This window comes from Dermacentor silvarum, chromosome 8 (assembly GCF_013339745.2).
Source record: "Dermacentor silvarum isolate Dsil-2018 chromosome 8, BIME_Dsil_1.4, whole genome shotgun sequence".
NCBI lineage: Eukaryota > Metazoa > Arthropoda > Arachnida > Ixodida > Ixodidae > Dermacentor > Dermacentor silvarum.
Genome location: NC_051161.1, coordinates 64,551,525 through 64,566,320, shown reverse-complemented (window position 1 = coordinate 64,566,320; position 14,796 = coordinate 64,551,525). Strand labels below are relative to the sequence as shown.

Below are 14,796 nucleotides of genomic sequence, written 5' to 3'. Positions count from 1 at the left end.
AGTGGGGGACTCCAGCGAGGGTTGAGGAGGGCGTCCTTACAAAACTGAAGACAGACCGGCGGATGAGGGTGGAGTCCCAGTCAGGGAAGTGCATGGTTGACGCAATGGAAAAAAACTCAGAGGGTGGTATGGGACAACATGGAGCACGAAAACCTGGTCGTCATCCATGCTGGTCTCAACGATGTGCTGAAGGGAAGGAGCCAGACCCTAAAGAGACAGTTAGAGGTTGGGTTGCGTAAACTCAGAGAAGCCTCTGCGAAGGTGCATGTGAACATATATGCACAATCCCAAAGGTCCAGGGCCAGGCTAGCGGGATGGAACGGAGTGTGGTTGAAGCTAACCGGGTCATTAGGGGTCTGAGCCGACCACTTGGGTACGGTGTAATGGACGTAAACCGGGACGTGTACGAGTCTGGCTCCCACCCTTTTGCACAGGATGACATTCACTACAGTGGTGCCACGGGCAGGAGGGTAGGTAGTAGGATAGGGCGCCAAGCTACGGCTTTTTTGGGGGGACCCAGAGCCCTGAGGCCACCAGTGTAGACAAAGACGGACCCAGACAGGCCCCAATATTCAAGAAACGTAGAGTCTGTAGGAGAAGAAATAGACGTAAGCACTAGGGGCAAGGTTATTCTCACATAGGGTGTATTAACATGCAAGGTGCCAGGAATAGGCTGAATTGGGAGGAGATAGACGAGCAACTAAGGCAGGAAAACCTAATGGTATACGGGTTTGTGGAGACACATCTTAGGGACATGAAGCAACCACCCTGTAATCCTGACTATGCATGGGAATATTGCAATATAACAGAGGGCAGCAGAAAAGGGGGTGGGATTGGGGCATTCATTCATAAAGGTATGAATAGGCAAAGGGTCAAACAGGAATGCAAGGAGCATTTATGGCTAAAAAGGAAAGTGGCAGGAAAAGAGACACTTTTTGGCTTTGTATACCTGTGGGCAGGGGCAAATGCCAAAGAGGAAAACAAGAAAAAATGCTGGAATGCATATCAAGTGACATTATTGAGCTAGGAGGAGGGCGCGAAATAATTATACTAAGAGACATGAACGCACACATAGAAGACATGGACGGGTACACAGACTCAACAGGCAACCTGATGCTGGATATGTGTGAAAGGCATGACTTAGTTGTATGTAACAGTACTGAGAAGTGTGAAGGGCACATAACATTGGAGGTAGGGAGCCTGCAGTCGACAATAAATTATGCACTAATGTCACATAGGATGCATGATAGGCTAAAGGTTATGAACATAGATGGATATGGCTCCAGAAGTCTAGGTAGTGATCACAAACGTATTCAGGTTAGTTTTCGAAGAGAAATGAATGTAGGTAGGAGGCAAGATGAACAACCAGGTGGGATATTTTACTCGGAAAAGCAGCTGGAAATAGCAAACCCAACAAAATGAGGAAGTAATTTCAGAGGATACTAAAACAGAATGGACATATGCAAATTTAACAGGGCTATTTGAGCTAGAGCTTGCTAAGGTACGAGTCATGCCCAGAGGGAGCAGAAGACGTAAACCCGAGAGCTGGTGGGATGAGGAGGTTAAGAAGGTCACAGAGAAACGTCAGGAAGCATCCAGGGAACACAGATATTCAAAGCAGAGGGGTGAACTGAAGTAGACAGAAAATGGGATAACTTCTTAAACTGTAGAAGGGAAGCGTGCCATTTGATCAATGAGAAGATTAGAAGGAAGGGGACCAATGGTTGTCAGAAGTAAACAAAAATTATAGAAAAGCAGCGAAGCAATTTTCCAAACTGTTTGAGTAATAAGACTAGCCTAGAGCAGAGGTTTATAGTTACAGCTCAAGGCGTTCGGCTAGAAGGAGATGAAGCAATGGAACATATAAGAACAATGACATCAATGCGAATATTAACTATCTCTGTGCAACGTTCTTCCCTCGACAAGCATCATACATCGCCTTCGTCCACGTGACACAGAGTGCTAATAGCCTCAGGCGACGAGAACGTTCGCATGTCATCCGCTACCGCTGTCATCCGTACTCGTGTCATCCCACAAGAACTTGTTCTTGAGCTAGTTCGTGTCTAAGCCTAGCTGCTGAACATGTTGTCTCTAGCGCAAAATACGGATCATCAAAAAAAAAAAAAAGGGGGGGGGGGGGGGGTAAGCAACAGAGGAGCGTCAAGAGGCAGCTGCCATCCTGTTTCAGACTCTCTCATCTCCGTGTTTCAGTTCAAGTAATAATAAAGTGTGGTTCCAACCTTTCCGTTCCTCCCGAGTGTTGCTCTTCTCACTTCTGGTCACTGTTAATGTGGGCCTGTGCTTTCCTCCGGAGCTGCTCGCGAAAACGATCCCACAAAAGCTTTCGTAGGCTTGTAAGCACGTGCTTACATGAGCAAGTGAGTAAGCATAAGCCCCCTTTTCTTTCCTCTGTAATAATCTTAAGGCCACCCCCCCCCCCTTTTTTTTTTTTTATAATGATATTAGCCTGACTCTGGGCATCATACACTACATTTAGAGTAGCATGTCAAGAGTAGCTAGGCTAACCCCTCCAAGTACATTATTTATTTATTTATTTATTTATTTATTTATTTGTTTGTTTGTTTGTTTGTTTGTTTGTTTGTTTGTTTGTTTGTTTGTTTGTTTGTTTGTTTGTTTGTTTGTTTGTTTGTTTGTTTGTTTGTTTGTTTGTTTGTTTGTTTGTTTGTTTGTTTGTTTGTTTGTTTGTTTGTTTGTTTGTTTGTTTGTTTGTTTGTTTGTTTGTTTATTTGTTTATTTATTTATTTCAAGTACTACCAGGACCCGAAGGCATTACAGGAAGGAGAGGAAATCCACCTTTTTAAGTGCAACACCCAACACTAAACAAGAAAAAGGAAGCGTGATTAACAAAATGCATTGGTAACAGCAGTTCTGAAATTATTCGCGTCGGCGATAGCGGCGACAGAAGCAGGAAGGGGTTCCCATGGATGCTGGTCATTGGTATGTAAGAATCATTATATAAGTTAGTTCGACATGGCGGTACAAAAACTTTGAAGTTATCATCCAGGCGAGACGAGACATGGGCCAGAGTGAGATAAAAGATCACGTTTGAGGACAGGTTTAAAATAGTCCATCCTATGAAACAAGCGTAAACGGGATAATTTACGGCGCGAGGAAAGATCGGGCAAAGCAAGTGTAATTTTTTGTTTATTAATGAAACACTGTCATGGCGCTAATGAATTGATAAAATGAAGGGAGCAGCACGGATACTGGACTGATCCTATGACAATGATAAGCCATTGATTGGCTCTGGTGCCAGATGGAAGATACATATTCGAACTTTGGACGAACAAGCGTTTTGCATAATTTTCATGTTAATGACGATGGCGTGTGAGAAAATTGCAGCGTAAATAATTAAGCGCACGAATTATATTACTGATGACGGAATCGACGTGTGCGTGCCATGAAAGATCATTGGGGATATGAATACAAAGATATTTGTAAAAAAATAATACATATTCTAATGTCATGGTGCTGAGATGATACGTGCAGTTGTCAAAGCTGCAGTACGGTGCTCTACTGTCATGCTTCTGCATTTTTTAATGTTCACCCACATAAGCCATTTATCACACCATGATGATAAACTACCAAGGTCTGCTTGAATTTTCTAAAGATCAGCGTAGCTGGTTATTTTCTGTTAAATTACAGTCATCAGCGAAAAGTTTAATATCTGAAAAAGTAATGCAGTCAAGAATGTCAATACTATATAATAAAAAAGTATAGGGTCCAATACAGGTCCTTGCGCAAAACCAGATAAAAAAGAAGAGGCATCAGATGAACGGTTGTGAGATTTTATACGTAGTGAATACGGTTAGAAAGAAAGTATTTAATTCATTAGAGCCGATTTCTTTTAAGATTAAGTTTGCCAAGTTTGGAAATGAGTACATATGAGACTAGATCAAAAGTTTTAGCGAAATCAAAATATACAGTCAACGCCAAACCCAGAATCACTATACATGAAAAGATCGCTAACAAAGGACAGTAGCTGTGTTTCGCAAGAGAACGTTTTCCTGAAACCGTGCAGACAGTTGTTAAAAAGAATTATCCTGGAAAAATCCGATAAGGTGAGAGTATAGGATATGTTCAAATATTTTAGAATGGATGCTTGTGAGCGATATTGAACGGTAATTCTCAGGTCAATGGGTAATACCTGATTTTTGTACGGGAACCACCTTCCCTGCCCTACAGTCGCCAGGCGGAGTACCGTATTCCGAAGACTGAGAAAAAAATAGCACACATGATAACAGACGAATGCACCTCGGCCATTTTTCAGTATATTTACATGGATCAACTGAGTCGGCCTGCCGATAAAGAAATCTTCAAGTTCCTAATCAATTTGCCAACACCGAAACAATCTATAACATTAGGATCGATGGGTAAATAACTGCGAGCCGATAACTGCAAATGACAAACTGTGGTGGCCTTATAAAAAGAAGAAGCAAAAACATTATTTAACACCGTGCAAAACTGGTCTGGGGGAACAATGGCATTGACGTCAAGCCGTTTCGAGCCGCTGATAAAGTTCTATAATTTGCGTGGTTCGAGCCTGACAGTACAACTCTGGGCCGTCCAGCGAGCCGAGGAAGCCACTTCGAGACAAGGTCTCGGAACCGCGTCCGCGGCGGGTGCCCAGACCCACTAAAGATACGCCGGACTCAAATCTGATTGATTTGATAATAAAGTTTACGTTCTTCTTCTTCTTCGTTGTCAGGATCGCTGGCAATGTGGTGCTCAAAAACGAATCTTTAGCGCGTACAATCGCAGTACGATATTCCTTATATAGAGAGAGTCCAGTGATTCGCGTTCATGGTGAGTTTAGCACGTTGAAACAACCACTTCTTTCTGTTACACACGCGCTTTAATGAAGGAGTAAACAAGGATGATCGAGGGTTAGCCGGTAATTTTTCTCTGCGGTGTGTATTGGGCAGTTAACGACAGCAAGTTATCCATATGAATCCACCATTTTTCCTCAAATGAACGCTGGGAAAAATTACACATGTATTCAATTACGAACGGCTCCAACTGTGCTGTAATCGCAGCGACATCAGCTTTGGGGCAATCAAGAATTAATTTTCAGGGCTTTCTTAGATGAAGTCTGCGCTTTGAAAGTGCAATGAATCATTAGGTGATCAATCATACCAGGAAGATAAGTAAGGCGAGAAAATTAGTCAGGTGTGGCAGTGAGGATTATGTCCAGGATGTAGGATGAAGATGCAGTGGTTCTTGTAGGTTGTAAAACCAACTTGGCAAAGTTTAAGTCATTACATACATTGAGCAACTGAGTGCACTAATAAGAAGTCTGCTTTCAAGTGACAGAGTCACGGCTCCAGATGATATTGGGGAAATGGAAGTCACCCAATCAGAAAAATGCACAATCGGGAAACCTGAGAATCAAGATGCCAAGAACGTCACGAAGCTCATTGGAAAACGTCGGTGATGCAGTCAGAGGCCACTAAAATACGCAGACGATAATGTCCCAATATGACAGGTGTACACGAGTGCACACAACTTCTAAAGGTGATGCAACAATCACGTAAGAGGAAATAAGCTAGTCACTGACATCAACGAGTACTCCATGACCAGAGCGAAAATCGCGATCATATCTGTAGATAATGTAAGTTGTTTTGCAATCGAATATCTCACGGTCTTTATCTTTACCAGAAAGCCAGGTCTCTGTTAAAAATAATAATATTAGCAGAGAAAGAGTCAGCTGCGGACTATAATGTTGCACGCTTTGTTGAGGACGCTTCTTGCATTCGTGAACAGTATGGACACGTTATCGTGTTTCTGAACAAGGCTTAGCTAGGCTGAACTGTAAGTGGCCTACCTTGCAGACGTAGCATTCTTATATTGTGCGCTTGCGTGACACGGCCATGCTCGACTTCACATATTTATTGAGTAGTTGCGCAATATACGCAGCATTTGTCATCACAGAAGTGTTCGTTATAATGCAGCGAGAACGGTCAGTCACTTGCTTTGCCGAATTCTGTTAATTTGTGGTGTCATTGTCACGTGTTCTTCCAAAAATGTTCGCTTATTTAAATTCCAGAAATTTTCATTTTGCTGCGTTGAAAAAGAATGCTGTCTTTTAACTTGCATGACAAAAATTGTACTACAATTGGCCGCGTTTTATTTGCAACAAAACTACTTAATCAGTGCGCTCTTGAAATTTGTCCCTGAGTGTAATCTAGTTCTAACTGACGGGATAGAAAATAGCACATAGTTCTACGGCTGAGTCCAGTTTTCAGATGCGCTGTCTGGGATCCCATAACAAAATAAGTTTCGCCCTTCATAATTGGTCCTCGAGGTCGTCCAGTCGCGACTGCATCTCCGCGCTTTCTCTACTCACAGCCGCTGCAACTACGCACTGAATATATGTGCGTGCACATGTGATCCGGACTGTTTTCAAGCGTCTCGACAGATTTTTCAACGGCGCCAAACGAGATGTCAGGTTGGAAACCTTAATCGTGAGCACCTCCTGATTACTGTTCAATGCCTCGAGAGCATGCATCGCTTTATGATGGCTCGTGTCAAACTTGTGCGAAAGAGCTGCTATAGCGGATAAAAAATATACTCTTTTACTGCTAGAATCTGCTGGAGAGAGCCCAGGTTCACTTAAACGAAACGTCGCCACACTTTAGCAAAAGTTTCACCACAAGTTCACACTCGTGCAAGGTCGCGCAAAGAACACTTCAGCACGGGAGAAGTAGCAAACAAACATTAGTGGTGCGTTTAGAATAGAGGGCGGTTGCGTCACTAATGTGCACGAAGAAACAAAAGGCCGGGATTCATGAACGACGATCGCATTGTCGCCGCTCTCCCGTGCCCACTCAACTAAACAATTACAACTTTTCCTACCTGTTTCTCTACTGCAAACTGCAATAATGCAATAAAGCCCAATACGACATTCGAAACGAGGTTCTATCATACTCACGTCGCTCTATTTCCGAGTCAAAAATGCTCACTTAGAAATTTACGATAAACAAACACTGCATTTAATTCCGTCTGACAGTATTTTGCTTAAACACTCATAGTTTCCTATCCTCAGGAATGCAGCTTAAATGGGTGTCACACGGGACGCTTTTGATCGCGATCAAACCAGATCCGGATCGAAATTCGCGGTCGTCATTGGCTCGAGAATTTCGATCCGGATCGGGCTTGATCGAAAGAGGAGAGCATCGCTGCACCTTGCCTGCAGTGCGATTCTGTGAGCGCGGCGTGTGGTGCGGTGTCTTCGCACAATTTCGTTAAAATTTTTAATGTCATGAGCATATTTAACGCCGTGGATTGCATGGAGAATGACTATATCCACCAGGGTCCTGGTGAACCAAGCCTGAACAGCGACTCCAGAGGTGATGACTAGGCGGACACCAGATGTGTGGCGTCCATGCATGAAAAAAAAAATACATTATGAAAACAATGTTTGCTCTTTTAGTACAAAATAGTTGCGAGATTACGCACGGGTGCCAAATTGGGCCGATATGGCTCACCCCCGAGTAAGATCCGCACCTCAAAAGAGGTGTGGCTCTTACACGGGTATACACGGTATTCGCGTTAAAGACGGTGCTCGGCGCACACGCTCGCAATATGAGCGTGCGACGTAGCTCTCCCTGGCGAGCGAGAGCTGAGGACTTGTACGGAACGAGTCTCTCTTCTTCGTACAGATGGAGCAGCGGTCGAGCGGGAACGAAGAAGTAGAGGGAAAGAAGGAAGGGCGAGTCGCAGAGGGGGTGCCCAATATCAGGGGGCGATGGCACTTACTCAAGACCGCACCGAGTTTCGTTGTTTTCAAAGTACAGAATTGCGCGAATACTGGAAATCTCGAATACAAATCGAAATGTCGTTTGTTATTCGAGTCGTATGTAATCGATTCGAAAATTTCTTATAGCCAAATTTTTCGAATATGCGGCTGTTGACGAATAGTATGAGATATAAACGTTTCATTAATTCATAACGTGTTTTTTGTTGTTGTTTGTTTGTTAAGAGAAAAATAAAAACATTGCACGAACGCCTGAAATGGGACTTGTTAATCCATATCTACCGTCATTGCAAATCATTCTCCAGGGCACCGACTTGGGGAGTTCTCGGGCAAGCGTGCCCTATCCTAATATATTGAATTTAGTTGCTGATCAGTGATGTTTCTTCCTTAGGCAGTCAGTAAATTTCTTACAACAGTTCGAAATTAAAATTAGATTAAATTCTGGGGTTTCACGTGCCACAAACACGATATGATAATGAGGCACACTGGAGTGGGGGACTCCGGGTTAGTTTTGACCACCTGGGGTTCTTTAACGTGCACCCAATGCACAGTATACGGGTGTTCTTGCATTTCGCCTCCATCAAAATGCGACCGCCGCGGCCGGGATTCGATCCCGCAACCTCGGGCTTAGCCGCGCAACAGCTAGGGTGCCTCGATGTCCGCCTCCGCTGGCAACAGCAGGGCCACTACGCCACCACGGTGGTTAATATTCTTTAATGAACTTCACCGTGTTCATGATGAAGTAGCGCGTTATTTACTTATTCATTCATTCATTCATTCATTCATTCATTCATTCATTCATTCATTCATTCATTCATTCATTCATTCATTCATTCGTTTATGTGAAGTTATGTTCGTAATCGATTCAATAATCAATGGCAAAAGTTCTCGAATAATCCTATTTATTTCTATTTAGTCTTTTACTATTCGAAAACGTACCACTACATTTAAGAAAATTATTCACGTTTTAACTGTAACCCTCTTTAGTGAAACATACGTGATGCGTACCAACCATGTGATTTAAGTTCAGGGTCGGATATGCACTCTTTCAACACATTAAAAAGGTTATAATACCTATAAATGTGAGTATCACGTAAGCTTAGCAAGCGACAAGTGTGTTCCTGCGTTTTTGATTAGTAACAGCGGACTATGGTAACGGTAAGATTATACCGGGTGTTGAAAATTAAGCTTTACGGAATTTTTTTTAAAAATCGCCTGTGGCAGGTAGCATAATTCTTTTCGTTGAGCTGGGTTATTCGAAGAAGCGGACATTAGTAGCACGAGAAATCGAAACGCATATTCAACTAATTAACAAAAACTCACTAATTAACTTTTTCGTTAATGACTTTACGACACAAAGTCACCGTCTGCAATTTACGAATTGTAGCCGGTGACTTTTCAAGACGCATCCACTTGAAATGAATTTCCAGGATGACACCAGTTTCGAGATATTATTTCACAAAGTGTGGGACGAAATACATGGGCGTTCCAGTACTTTTCTGCATCAATGTATAAAACAACATTTTGGTTTTTAAAAAAAAAAAACAAGTGGAACAACAGTGCATTTTTACGGCGAGTTTGATAACGCATATCTCCAAACTGGTGTCATTCTGGAAATTCATTCCAAGTGGATACGCCTGACAAGCTCACCGGCTACAATTCGTAAATTGCAATATGTGTCATAAATAATTAACTAAGAAGTGAATTAGTGAATTTTTGTTAATTGGTTGAATATGTGTTTCACTAATAATGTCCGCCTCATCGAATAACTCCGCTCAATGATAATAATTATGCTACCTGCCCCAAGCGATTTCTAAAAATTCCGTAAAACTTAAAAATGAACACCCTGTATAGTAAAAAGTTAGTACGTACACTTGGTAATTTTTCGTGACACGATCACATTGCATCACGCATGAGCACACGAAACATGAAACGCGTCAGCGCAATACGCCATCACATGTCGTTACATCAGCAAGCAGCGCAGCACAATCACGACACCTCGGTACGATTCGTGCGCCGCTTGTTGTTTATTAGCAGCACACATATGTGAAGGTAGGCTGGCTATCGCAATACACAGATATGGGAACTTGTGACTGCCCATTTCCCCGTGAATACTTCCACAGATATCACAACCAAACATATTACGTCCGAAAAAAAAGGTAAACAAGAGAAAAAATAAGACCGACCCAGTATAGAAGCGGCCCATATGCACCCGCGTTAAGTAAACATTCCATGTACACTGTTCAATAAAACTCTACTATACGCTTAACTATCGAACGGCAGTTTTCAATTCTCCCGACATCAGACGCTCAGTTTATAGAGTTCATAAAAAAATCTAGAAATCAGTGTTTCACTTTTGTTGCGAAATCACCTTTGCCATCGTCCTGGTAACGACAGCGTATGCACGCACATGCGAGGAACGATAGAAGGTCTGCAGAGAAGCGAACTTCGCTGAGCAGCTGTGCGCATATCCCACCAATGCTGTGCTTCATCGAACGCTTGTGCTCGCGTTCCAGCGCAGTCGTGACCCCACCATGGTCCACACAGCGGTCCGAGCGGAACACGCAGTAAACCAAGGAGGTTTACTGCTCAACTTTTGTTGCGGTCTTGTCAAGGACACCAATGTAAACCTTGAGAGCACAGGACCTTACGCACAAGTGCAGAATTTTCGGTTTACAAAATATGTGGCCAAGCCATTTTCCAATTAAAATTCCTGTTCGAATGATGAGTACTGGCCAGCTGATGAACTGTTAATGAATCAGTGTGTTAAAGATGATAGTAAGGAGCGCACGAAAGCTTTAGACAACGCATTAGCAGCGCTGTAACTACCACGTTAGTGATACGTAACCCGCGTTAATATTGAGCAATATGTATACATTGCAGGAAATTCATCTCGAGCTTTTTCTAAAGCGTTCATGTGTTCACAAAAGCTTCACAGGATTGTCGACTATGCATTGGCGTCTCCAATGGAATGGTACGTCATAAGAATAACGCAATCTATTAGATAGGTCTAGCTTGACGTTTGCTACCCGTTCCCAGTAAGAACAGTGTATTATGGACCACGATGTGGTATGCACACTGCTCAGCACGTACGCTAGTGCGTGTGCGCCCAGCGTTCATGATAGCAGTAGGAGGCAGAACGCTGCCCTGTCTCCACTACAAAACCGATTGAGTTGATCGCGACGGTGCGCCCACTTGGTAAGGTCGTTTTTTCAGCCAAACACACCGGGGGTAAGGGAGGGGGGGGGGACCTACTCCGCAAGCGGCCGCGTATGCATCGTCGATAATGTGACGGCACGGCAGCGACCACAGCAAAAATGTGCCTCGTATGTCTGTATAATTCCTACCACAATAAAATAAATCATGCCCGTTACAATTACACATCGTGAATTGCTCTAGAATAAGAGAGTCGACACTAAAAACACCGACGATGACGATACTCCCTAATGCGAAATTTGAGCGCAGCTTTATACGTGTTTTCATTTCGCGAGATATTGGTGTGCGCGGACAATCTGCCTCGTGCGGCACGTTGGAAACGGAGCGAAGTGTGTCGCGACTGCCTCGCTAATCGGGAACTCGCGAGAGTCAGCGCGTGGGTGACGCGTGGGCGCGATTCACAGCAGCCGCCGCAGACAGACCTCTACTCATGCAGCGCTTTGCTTCGACGCACTCGCCGCATGCGAGCGTCATCGGTGAACAGACGACTCTCGTTACTCTGGCGCCATCTCGCAGCGAGATCGCCGCAGGACACGTCTTGCGCTGCACTGCCGCTTTCCTCCTTACCCTTTCGCCATATTCTCCTCCTCTAATTTTCTCCTCACGCTTCCGTCACTCTCGCCGTCTTTCCTCTCCCGCTCCGCGTTCGCTCTTTCATTTTATTGCGATAGCAATTATATGGACACTCAAAAGCAGATTTCTGCCGTCGGCGTCGCCGTCGCCGTGAGGTTCCGTATGACGTCATTTGGAGAAGAAATCGTCGCCGCGCACCGAACGCTGTATGTGCGAGTGAAAGGGCGCGAGGGGCGCGTCTTTCACGGGGAGTGAACGCACGGCGGAGAACAAACGCGCGTTCTGCGCCGTGCTCGCTTAAGGGCTGCAGAAGTAGGCGTCTCTGTTCTCCTTCACAATCTCCATGTATGTAGAGCAAACGCGCCTTCTCCCGACGAGCGAGAGGCCGTGGGGGAGGGGGAGGGAAGGGAGGCGACGTTTAGCTGCGGCACGCAGTGCCTATTTATATCAGAGGCTCCGGCAACAGTCACCAACGCCGCACGCATTTTGAGCGAACGCGGGCAAAACGCCGATGGCGTCGACAACATTTCTGCGTGTTGCCGATGCTGCTGCATGTCCAAGTTTATACAGCTGATAAAGCTAATATCATTACTCCGTATAGCTCTCTACAAGTTTGCTATCGCAATTGATGCTTCGCCTTTCAGGTGAAACTGCGACAACTTTTTTCGCTGTGCTCGCTCACTCGGTTATGCCGAGGTAGGACGGCGGACGCCGACGCTCAACGTAGGAACAGGCGCCTGAGAGCTGCGTTCTATAAGACGGTTTAGGGCATATCACAGTACTGTGACCTCAAAGTGACATCCCCCTTTAGAACATAGGTCAAATCAGACGAGTTGTGCCGATGCACACTATAGGATCCGCAGTCATCGCGGCCACGGTCCGTGCAACAGCATCGCACGTCGTCGCATACCGAAGGTGGTGAGGCAAGAATTAAAAGGAAGCAGAAAGCCGGTCGGTCGCGAAGAACAAAGGGTTCGGCGAGTCGCGCAATTCGCGGCGCTCCATAAAGGGACTCATCGAACACTGCCGCATCATATCTGTGCCCACCGGGTATACGTAATGTTATTCCTTCCGCGGGAGCTCGTCAGTAAGCAATGTGGGTCAGAGCGCTTGCGAAGCGTCACTGCATCTGCGCTTGCCGACGCCGTGGATAGGCAGTCGCTACCCACGCAGTGGGCGTTCGGCGATTCGCGAGGACGACGTGTTGCTCGAGCAAACGCCAGCGTCGTCAATGGCCGTGTTCCCGTTGCGTACGCAGATGTATGAATATGCCTGCGTGCAGGTATACAAGCAGACCGCGTCAAACGTCAGTGTATGCCGTAAACCGGCGCTTCTGTTACGCGCCCTCAGTATGCCACTTGACCGTTGTCTGAGTGAGTGAAAATAGAAAGTTAATGCTAACCGGATTGAGCAGCCTTGCTACGGGCTTGCTTGGCATGTTACTTCAGATAGATAAGGGATGAAAGAAAAAAAATCACAGCATATCCACGGGGTGAATGATGATGAGTGGGCGAAGCTCCGGAGGGAATCATCGGATCTCCCGCTTAAGGGGAGGCTAGCACAAACGCGTTAGAAACGTGCAGTACTCTCTAGTAAGGGGGAGCGGCCACAGCGTCTTACGCAGCCATTTACACATGCCGGAACGTGCACCGCGTTTACCGACGCCATCAGATGACTGCTGAGAGAGTATACCCCCCGTATTCATAAACGCTCCTCGACTTGAACTTGACTTGCCACCGCCTTGGGCAGCGCGTTGGAAACGCGTTGAAGGTAAGGCGGAGAGGCCACAGCGTCTTACACCAGCTTCTTACACGGGCCGTAAGGCGCTAGCACAAACGCGTTAGAAACGCGCTAGAAACGCGGCCTTTCGTTAATGTTGGGTATTTATTGCCATCGTGGTGCGTGTGTCTATGTGCGCTTCGTGGCGTAGTGGGCTAACGCCGCGCGCTCGGAAGCGAGGGGTCCCTGGTTCGATTCCGCGCTACGGACACAACTTCGGAATTTTCTTTCTCATTTTTCTCAGGCTGGTTACACACTACTACTACTACGACGGGGACGGAACGGGTGCCGCTATAAGGAGCTTCGCTCCTAAAAAAAAAGTTGTCGCAGTTTCGCCTGAAAGGCGAAGCATCAATTGCGATAGCAAATTTGAAGAGAGCTATACGGAGTAATGATAGCAGCTTTATCAGCTGTAAAAACTTGGACATGCAGCAGCACCGGCAACACGCAGAACTGTTGTCGACGCCGTCGGCGTTTTGCCCGCGTTCGCTCAAAATGCGTGCGGCGTTGGTGACTGTTGCCGGAGCCTCTGATATAAATAGGCACTTGGTGCCGCAGCTAAACGTCGCCTCCCTTCCCTCCCCCTCCCCCCCCTCCCCCACGGCCTGTCGCGCGTCGGAAGAAGGCACGTTTGCTCTACATATATGGTGATTGTAGAGGAGGAAAGAGACGCCTACTTCTGCAGCCCTTAAGGGAGCACAGCGCAGAACGCGCGTTTGTTCTCCGTCGTGCGTTCACTCTCCGTGAAAGCGCGCGTCCCTCGCGCCCTTTCACTCGCACATACAGCGTTCGGCGCGCGGCGACGATTTCATCTCCATTGACGTCATACGGAACCTCACGGCAACGGCGACGGCGACGCCGACGGCAGAAATCTAAGGTCCCTGTATGTTCCAAAGGTAGCGCAAACCATTGTTCAAATAGGAAAGGAGAATTTCCTCCCCGCCCTCTACCCCTCTCCTGACTTCTTCGCCGTTTTCCGCTCTCCCAATGGACGAGGCTTGGCACGTGACGAATAACCGGCGCGGCTTTCGTCATCGCGGGAAAACGGCGCCATTAGTGAGCGTAGAAACACCGGGAAACGTGTGCGCTGTGCGTGAGCGTAGCATTTTCGAAGACGCGCTCGGCTGCAGCACGATGCCGACTTGCTGTGCTGTTGGATGTTCGAATAGCATTGCCAAGGGGGGCAAGCTTTTTGCGGTTCCTCGTGGCAAACGAAACCTCAAGCGGCGAGCGATATGGCTCCAGCGTATCGGAAGAAAAAAATTTGACTGCCACCGAGGGAGGCCATTACTGAGGGGGTTTCTGATCGCTGTTCTCAACCAGTTAGTGATGAACGCGGTTAGGTGGGTGCGTTCGCGAGTTCACCATCAACCAACAACTGAGTAAAACAAAAAAAAGTCCCGGTTTATGCTCTGCGGCGAACAAAAGGGCTCATTTTGGGAATATGAATA

The 14,796-nt window shown here is 46.0% G+C and overlaps 1 long non-coding RNA gene across 1 annotated transcript in view; it reads right to left on the bottom strand.

Moving 5' to 3' along the window:
- Positions 1 to 7,191: 7,191 nt before the first annotated feature.
- LOC125947550 (uncharacterized) overlaps positions 7,192 to 14,796 on the bottom strand; it is a 76,929-nt gene continuing 69,324 nt past the window's right edge. Inside the window, exon 3 of the long non-coding RNA XR_007468376.1 lies at positions 7,192 to 7,377. This is a non-coding gene — a long non-coding RNA (uncharacterized LOC125947550). The remainder of the gene's footprint in view (positions 7,378 to 14,796) is intronic.